The sequence below is a fragment of the Plectropomus leopardus genome, chromosome 8 (genome assembly GCF_008729295.1).
Source record: "Plectropomus leopardus isolate mb chromosome 8, YSFRI_Pleo_2.0, whole genome shotgun sequence".
Taxonomy (NCBI): Eukaryota; Metazoa; Chordata; class Actinopteri; order Perciformes; family Serranidae; genus Plectropomus; species Plectropomus leopardus.
Window position 1 is genome coordinate 28,816,483 of NC_056470.1, and position 9,607 is coordinate 28,826,089.

Below are 9,607 nucleotides of genomic sequence, written 5' to 3' on the forward strand. Positions count from 1 at the left end.
CAAATTCAACAGTCTTGTGAATAAAACCTTTAAATTAAACATGCACTACAGAAAAGTTTTTAACAGCTTCAAGTATTTCCTTTTGGACTTCAAAACTGTCGATTGCATTTCTTTCCACTCCATGATGCTTTCCATTCATTTATAAGGTAAAAATGTAATTATATACTTCACAAGGCTGTCTGCAATTATGCAGATTGTCCAAAGGAAGGTGGATGAGGATGGAGCAAACAGAATACCACAGTTTCCATTTATTGACTTAACAACAGTTGAAGGTCTGTGTTTTTTCAGCATGTGCTGTGGTTGAAAGTAATGAGGTACTACATTCACTCAAGTACTTTAAAATTAAATTTAAAGCTTTTACTTTACTTCATTGTATCCACTTTATGCTTCTTTGTATTTCCACTGCACTACATTTCAGAGGAATAGATTGTTCTTTAGAATAAAATGCATTAAAGGTAACACCTGTGCTTACTCACCTTTTTGACGTACAAAAAAAGAGTGTTTAGTTGGTGCTCAGTTAATGGACAGACTTGTTTTACAATCATAAAATACACATAAAACTGCTTCACCTGAAGACCATACATCTATAACTGTCAAGGATTAAATTACACAGTAACGCCACAGGTTTATCTGGCTAAAGTTGTCACAATAAAAGAATGTAAAACTTCGACACTCTTTTGATACCACGGCAAAATGCAAAGCACAGTCCTAAACACAAAATAAGATATTTTTTTTCTTTTTTTCGTTAATGAAATACAAACTATGGGTTTGTTGCTGGAGAGAACGCTTTAACAGCCAGAGGTTGAGGACCAGTAGATATCATTTTCCCTGTAGTTTTATTTGTGCTGCATTTGTTTGATAATCTGAGATCTTAGATAGCTGTCGAAGTATCAACGCTTTTGACAATCTTAGCCGGGAACCCTTGTGACGTGTGTCCCAGATGTTAGAGATCCACCAAAGAGGTTTCCTTTCTTAACTGTTCAGATGGTTTCTATACTTTATTTATAGCTCTTTTTTCCACACTTAATTAATAGCAGTTTTATACAAAAGCGAAACAACAGGATAAATCTTGTTTAAATCAGGAAGAAAAGGACGGTTTTTAAAAAGAAAAGACAGTAAATAAATAAATAAAAGCTGTCGAATTTAAACAAAAATAAGCCTCCTTTTTCCGCACTTTATTTATAGCAGTTTTATACGAAAGGAAAGCAACAGTATAAATTATATTTATCAAGAAGACAATGACAGTATATAAACAGAAAAGACAGTAAAAAATAATCAACAGCTAATGTATTTATTCTAAAATAAACCTCCTTTTTTCCACACTTAATTTATTGCAGTTTTATACAAAAGGAAAACAAGGACAAATCATATTTAAATCAAGAAGACAAAGACAGTATATGGAAGAAAAAGTTAGTAAATGAATAAATAACAGCTATTGTATTAACACCAAAATATACCTAAATGGTTTCTTTTGAATAACTTGTTTCTTATCTAACATTAAAAATAAATAAATAAAGAATAGTTCAAAAAATAATTCAGATATGTTTAGCAGGTCTTCTTTCCACTCCCATTTATCATCTAACGACCCCTCAGATTTATCTTGTGACCCTTTGGAGGGGCCCAGTCCCCAGATTAGGAAACACTGGACTAAACTTTCAAGTTGTTTATAGATTAGTTAAAACCCGCTCCACCACCATCAGTCTAAAACTCATAAATTATGTCAGTTACAGTAACCGTTTTTCTGCAGAACGAGTACTTTTGATGCTCACAATACATGTAAGTTATAATACTAATGTACCTTTTCATAAATAGGATTTGAATGAACTTTACTCTTAATGGAGGATTTAGGTTATTCTACCACTGAGTGTACATATACAGGCCACCATTAATGCCACACATTCTTGTAAAATGTTTTGCCGTGACCATTGTAACATGACCTCATTTTTGAACAAGAGTAACACTGTGTCCATTATTTAGCAGGGATCTTTTGATTGACCCTTTCTCAGAAGCAGGCCCATTTCCTGTATCCTGTTTGTACCAGGTCCCACCTCCTCTACCTGGAAACACCCTGTCCACTGCAGATACGCAACACTGTGTGTGTCTGTGTGTGTTACTTATTCTGCGTAAGCTCTTTTACCCTCCTGATTTGTAAACAAGCTCTCATTGTATCATGTGAAACATGTTGCAGAGCACACAGCATCCAGGCTCGGACCTTCTGGTGCTGGGAAACAAGTGCAGCTTTATTCTGCGGGCCGGTGGCGGCTCCACCCGGAGTTTTCCTTGAATGGCATCACACAGTTACAGCTGTTTTAGCTTCCACTCACCTGCCCGTCAAAAAGGCCGACGTCAGGCATTAACTGTTCATGAGGGTAGCCGCTGATCCTTAAAAAGTGTGAAAAAGCATTGAATACATCAATCTCAAAATAAGGTCTTAGTTTGTATTAAAATGACTGAAATTGATCTTTCATAAGTATTAAAAATGCTCATAAATGGGGAACAGGATATAATAAATTGAGTTTTGTTTCTGACTTTGTGTTATAAAACATCAAAGATTGATAAAAACAAATTTGCCAACAAAACTGCAAAGAAATGCCAGATTTTTTTTACCACCTTTCTTGGTAAAGAAAAGTTTTTTCAGCATTTGACATAGATAATCTAACTCTTTCCCTGGACAAGAACACCATGTTTAATATTACAATAAACATTTTGGCAAAATAAAATTGTCCTCCAGATTTAGTAATTAGAAAACTGGTCTTAAACGTCATTCCAAGTGGCATTAAAAAGTCTTAAATTTAACTTGCTGTCAGCAGCAGGAACCCTGTACCATAAATTTTTCAAGATCTCCACATTATGAACAGGGTGAGGCTAAATTTACCTGCTTGAAAAAAGTGGAGAGCACCATATATGAGAGTCTGTGCAACATATGGGGAGTTGCATTTCTGTTTAACCCTTCCCTTTTTCTTTGTGTCTGTTTAGTTTTAACACCCGCGGTCCAAATTCTGAGCTGGCCTGTAAATCTCCTGATGTGTGTCTTTAGTTTTCAGCAAAGTCTGTGCGTTGCTGGACTGTGAGGCTTTTGGCAGTGGCTTCCCAACAGTGCTGGCTCATTTAATATTTGCATTCTCAGCATTCGTTTTAACTTGCATGGAATAACAGATGAGTTGGAGCATGATCCAAAGAGTGTGAAAGGTTCATACATTTTTTATAGTTTCTTCATGCACTAAAGCGAACTTAACCAACACTGTGAGCCTGAAATAATCTTATTCTGAACACAGAAGGACCCAAATCTCTTCACTTATTTCTCATCAGCTCAATTTTCTGAATACAACATGTTAATTTGTCAGTGATTTCAGCCTGACAGGGAAAAATGCATCCATGTGTGACTATGAGAAAATAGTCCATATCAACTGTTGAAATACTTAAGGTGCAAAAAAGAGCTTGTTTATCCAAAAAAGTGCCAGTGAAGGATCCCTCGCACCCTGACAGAGCCCCTAATGTCCTAAAAATCCTAGAAATGTCCTAAAATGTTAAAAACATGCTAAAATCCTAAAAAATGTCCTAAAATTTTTATGCCCTAAAATCTTAGAAACATGCTTAAATCCTTGAAATGTCCTACAAATCATAGAAATGTCCTTTAAATCATAGAAATGTCCTATAAATCATAGAAATGTCGTAAAATCCTAGATATGTCCAAAAATCCCAGAAAGCTGCTAAAATCCCAGAAATGTCTTAAAATCAGAGAAATGTCCTACAAATCATGAGGTAAAATCCTAGAAATCTGCTAAAATCCTAGACATGTCCTGAAATATTAGAAATGTCCTGAAATGCGAGAAATGTCCAAAAATCATAGAAATGTCCTAAAATCCTAGTAATGTCCCAAAATCTTAGAAAAATCCTAAAATCCCAGAACATACAAAACTCCTAGAAAATCTAGAAATCCTAGAAATGTCCTAAAATCAGAGAACTGTTCTACAAATCATGAGATGTCGTAAAATCCTAGCAACCTGCTAAAATCCTAGGCATGTCCTGAAATCTTAGAAATGTCCTGAAATCTGAGAAATGTCCCAACATCCGAGAAATGTCCAAAAATCATAGAAAAATCCTGTAATCCTAGAACATGCAAAACTCCGAGAAAATATAAAAATCCTAGAAATGTCCTAAAACCATAAAACATGTATGGGGCTCCTCTGAATGGCCCCTGGCCTCCTGTCAGTTTGCAAAAGTGGCCCCCAAGCAAAGCCAGCTGAGTATCCCTGGTTTATGGTTTATGGATTTCTAATTAATCCATTTTGAGAGGAAATGCAGGTTTAGAAACTGTCGTCTAATTTGCATCTCTGTTTGTTTTAGAGTGGCCTGTATCCGCTCTTGTATGTTCACAGCCGTGTAATAAAACAAACAAGAGTAATTGCGCTCAACACTTCACAAACCTGCTTCCTGTAGCCGTGCAGCCACAGTTATACACTCTCTACCTCTTTAAGATGCTTCTGTTGTAGTTTAAGCTACTTGAGGCTGTTTTTGAGTTTTTCCTTTCAGCACGTGTGAAAAAGATTTCATTCTGAGGTGTCACCAGCTAAAGAATTCAGTCCTTAAGTAAGACAAATGTTGGCCAAAACAAACGTAATTTGGTGACCACATGGGGAGCCAGAGGTCACGGCACACTTCACACGTCAGCCAAGAAGTTCAGATGTGTTTGCTGTTGCCAGTCTCATGGCAGTGTGTACACATCTGGAGACAGCCAACATGAACACACACACACACACACACACACACACACACACACACACACACGTCTCTGTAAGGATGGTCGGCTCCACAGAAGCGCTCTTCTCTTATAATTGGCTTTTGAAGCTCTGTATTTGTTTGACCGTGATCATTTCTGCTTTATTTTTTGTTCCTGGTAAAAAGCCTTACATGATTTTCTCTATTTTTGCTTTTTGCTTTTTTAAAAAGTGCCCACACACATCTATCTATATTAAATTTACCTTTTCAAAGCAACTTTGATGGACGTCTATACATCTTTCATCACTATTCTGTTGCTAGGCGAGCGACTTTGACCCATCTTTATTTCCTGTCACCCACTGCATTAACATCCATTTCTTGCCTGATATCAGACAGAATTGTCTATTTGGTGCAGTGGGCGAATTCGAAGGTCTGGACCGAGGCAAAAACATTTCAACAAGTAATACAACGTGCCAAGTTAGAAACGGTCTATATTGCATCATTTTTATGGCTTTGAAATTATTCAGTCAGTATCCACATCTTTAAATTCTTTTTCTCTGAGCTAAACCTTCAGCAAAGCTTGATTTGCAGCCTTGTTACTTTTTACTTTGTTAAACTTAGTTTCAAAAACAGATTAAACAAAACTAAATTACGCAGTAATTCAGTATTATGGTTGCAATAATATGAGATTTCCACAGTTTGATAACAGTCACAGAAGTTACAACGATCCAAAAAGGAAAAGAAAACCTTTTTTAAAAATTGAAAAAGAAACTTGGTTTTTTAATGGAAGTATATTAAAAAGTCTGTCAGGCAGTTGAGATTCACCATCAGGTTGCTATTTTTCCACAATACTGTGGATAACTAAATGCACAGATTATGACAACTGTAAATTTTTATTCCATGTTATACCAATTTCATGGTGTACCGCTGCAAAACGACTCTTACGCTGTGATATTTTATTAAAATATAAATATGTGTAACGTGACGAAGTGGTTAGCCCTTTCATCATAGATATACATTAGACTTTAGACTTTTGGTTTATGTTCAAGAAATCAGAGATACTTAAAGGTTTTTACATAATTCTGGATCCCAAACTTGGCTTTTTTTTAAGGAATACGGTATGTAATGTGTTAGCTGATCGTAGAGGTAGAAGTATTTGTGATCTGTAAATATAACGCTGGAAAGTGGTTGCATTTTGCTCAGTACACAGTACAATGTCCGTCTGTACACAGAATGAGACTGCCCCCTTGTGTTCATAACTGATTTAGCTGTTAAGAGGAAAAAACTTTCACTTCAGTTTCTATTCTCTCTCTCCCAAATGCTTTGTAAAAATGAGTTAAGTTATTTCCAAATAGGAAACTATGAACTTTACCACGTGGCCTTATTGTATAAGCACAATATGTATTAAAGTTTGGACTAAAAATAATGTAAAGGGCAGGATTTTCTGGTTTTATACAATGACCATAGAAACAGTTCCTTTGTTAAACATTAAAACAAAAGTCAGCTGCTCCGTGTAAACCTCAAATGTATTCTATTAATATTTTAGGCTGTTTGATGTTCTCTCCTGTGGAAACTATTAATTCAAGCGGTCCCTTTCATCTTTAAGCGCTCTAACCAGGCCAAATGTGTACATGCTTAAAGTTTAAGAGGAGCCCCAGTGCTCCACTCTGTGTTTCCTTGGAAACATCCGCGCTTGTAGCCGCACCCTGCCAATTAAAGTCAAACTAGTCAACTGGGTTTACAATCCCATGTGCAGTTTGTGGTGTAACTGGGATAAATTACAATGTGCTCATGTGACCGCTGTTTCCAAAAATCAGGCTAGAGCCAATGAGGCGATAATCACCAGTGGTGAATAGGAAGATCTCCGTGTGTAATTCAGGCATTGATTGTGGGAGGATGTTGGAGAATATCTGGCAGACGTTTTTTTAGAGTGGAGTCATTTCAAATAAACATCAATCACATAATGCAATATCAAAAAACAGCAGGAGACTCCGCCTCGCATCCGCTCTTGGCATCTTTTGATTCTTATAAACCCAAAGAGAGAATGTTAAATTAGGACTTACTAAAACGGGTGATATTGTGAGCAGGGCTGTAACTGGGAACAGGGAACCTCATGAACTGGATCAAATTCTGAGCCTCATCCCCCTTCCCTTTGATTCTCAGACTACCTGTGTGACACATAGATGGGGTAGACCCTTAAAGAAACAGTCTGTCTTTTCTTTCTTTCAGTCTTGCCCTCAGAAAGTCTGCAGATACCCTGTGACAAACATTTTAGTCTCTCCATCAGTGCACAGCAGAACACCTGCACACATTCACTTACTTACTTTCCACCTGACTTTAATAATCACATTTTCACGGCTGTGGTCTCCCTCCAAAATCTGTTTTAGTCTGAACAGGAAAAAAAAACAGTTTTTAGGGCCTCTGCACTAGTGATTGCCTTGACTGGAGGCATGATGTTTTCAATCATGGGGGGGGGGGTCTGTTTCATTCTTGTGAATGTGATATCTCAAGAACACCTCAAGGGAATTTCCTTTAAATTTGGAGCAAACATCCAATGAACTAATTAGATTTGAATGGTAATAGATCAAGGTCACCGTGACCTTGCATTTGTCCCACTCTCAATATCTCTCAAAATCTCAAGAAGGCCTCGGGGGAGTTTCCTCAAATTTGGCACAAACATCCACCTGGCCTCAAGAATAAACTGATAAGAATTTAGTGGTTGAAAGTTAAAGATCAAGGCCACTGTTTTTTGCCATAACTCAAGGGCTCATACTCTAAAAGTTAACACAAATGTCTAATGGAATATATTTAAGAACGGTCAAAAGAGGAGAAGTCACAGCTTCAATTTATTTCACAATATTCTGGTACAACAGAGTACCTCAACACACAATAACAGTGAAATCTGGTCTGCAGTTGCTGAGAGGCTCAATAGTGGCACACTGTCATAGAACAAAAACCTAATAACAAATACTCTATTGTACCTCAGCCACCATCAGTCTGAGTGTACCTAAAAGTTTAGTCAGGATGATTGCTGCTATGGAGGCTGAAAATAGCGAACCTAAAGAGCACCTGAGCGGACTCTTTCCCTTAATTGTAGTGCCGTCTGCTATGATCCTCCAACAGCACAGCTGCAGTTTTATTGTGCGTGTGTCATACCCCATGCTCCAGTGGGGTCAAAGAGTGTGTCCCAGCCTCTTATAATCAGCCTTTGATTTAATGAGGAAGTGATGACTTTTATAACCAAGAGCTCAAAGGTCAACTCTGGCATAATTTTCTGCACAAAGCACTTTACTCAGCGTTATATCTCAGGAGCAAAAGGAGAGACATTTAGTCAGATACTGAACTGGTGACACTAATCTTTGGTGTCCGCCTTAAAACTGTGCTGATTGTATAGATCTCTGCTGTCGGGGGGGAAGATGTGTGTGAAGCATCCGTGTTTTCACAGACATCTATGCAAACAGTAAGTGCAACTCGACTGGTTTGTAGAGGCAGACAACTGCATGGCGGTTTTTCTAGTTTCTCTGCTGGTTGCAGTTTGTAAATAACACATGCAGCTGCAGTGTCAGATATTTGTTTTGCTGTTTTTAAGCAGGCTGATGTAAAAGTATGAGATATTTATACATACACAGATGAGAACCATGAAATATATTTTAGGCCAGACCCTTCAGGGGCAATCCTTCAGCTACTCCCCAAAGCTCGAGTAAGATTTGTAGCAGTGGAAAAACAAAATTCAGTTTGCCCTCATTTTTAGATCTTTTTTTTAATGTATTTATGAACGCTGTATTCGTCCTGGGAGATCCCTACCCACTTAGACATGTCCCTCCTGCTGATGCTGAGCAGATTCAGATAGTACTGAAGGGGTGTAAATTACCGATATATGGAAAACTCATCTTGCCTGCACTGTTGATGGATTGCTCAGGTTAGACAAATAGCAGCATTTGTCATTCAAAGGTCCTCTGTGTCGGATTTAGGGGTATTTACTGTTGGCAAATATAGATTCTTATATTCATGACAATGTTTCCATTAGTTTCATCACCCAAAACTAGAATAGTTGTTTTTATTACCTCAGAATGAGGCCTTTATATCTACATATGGTGTGGGTTCTCTTGCACAGAGTTTGCCATTTTATATTTATATTATATATTATTATATTTATATTTTTATTCATATTCTTCCTAGACATTTGGCATATGAGAGGAGTTTCAGTTGGAGTCTGCAACCTCACAGCTATAGATGCTACTCAATCCCACACACTAGACATTTAAATAGAGGTCGTGATTATTGTGCTAAATGGCAAAAGTTAGAATTATTTATTTGTGGGCCTTAAAGGTCCAGTGTGTAAGATTTAGGGGGATGTGGAGGCGTCTAGTGACGAGGTTTACAGATTGCAACCAGCTCAAACTTCTCTGAGTTATAACTTCTATGGTGGTCATTGTTCAGGAGGTTTTTACTGTGAATCGAATTATCCGCAGAAGTCTCTTCCTCTCCAAAACAAATAAATCAGGTAATTTAAACCCTTATAGAACATTGAATGAAGCAATTTCACATTAAAAATGAGTGTTTCTCTGACGCTGTTTGGCATGTTGGAGGTGTGCTGCTAGCTCAGCACCTGCTAATATGTGCTCACATTTTTTCTCTGATTTACTTAAGATCCAGATGTGCAGGAGGATTTTACCAGGAGCTGAAATACAGCAGAGGTCTCTCTCAAAAACAGATGGACCAGGTAATTTAAGCACACAATAAAGCAGTTTGATGTTTAAAAAAATCTGTGTTTTTCTGATGCTTTTGAGGCCGATCACACTGAGACGCGTTGCTCGAGAAGTGTTGCCAGAAAAACCATAGCTTGCCTATGGCACGGTGCACCTGGGTGCTCCTCTCTTGCTGCTGT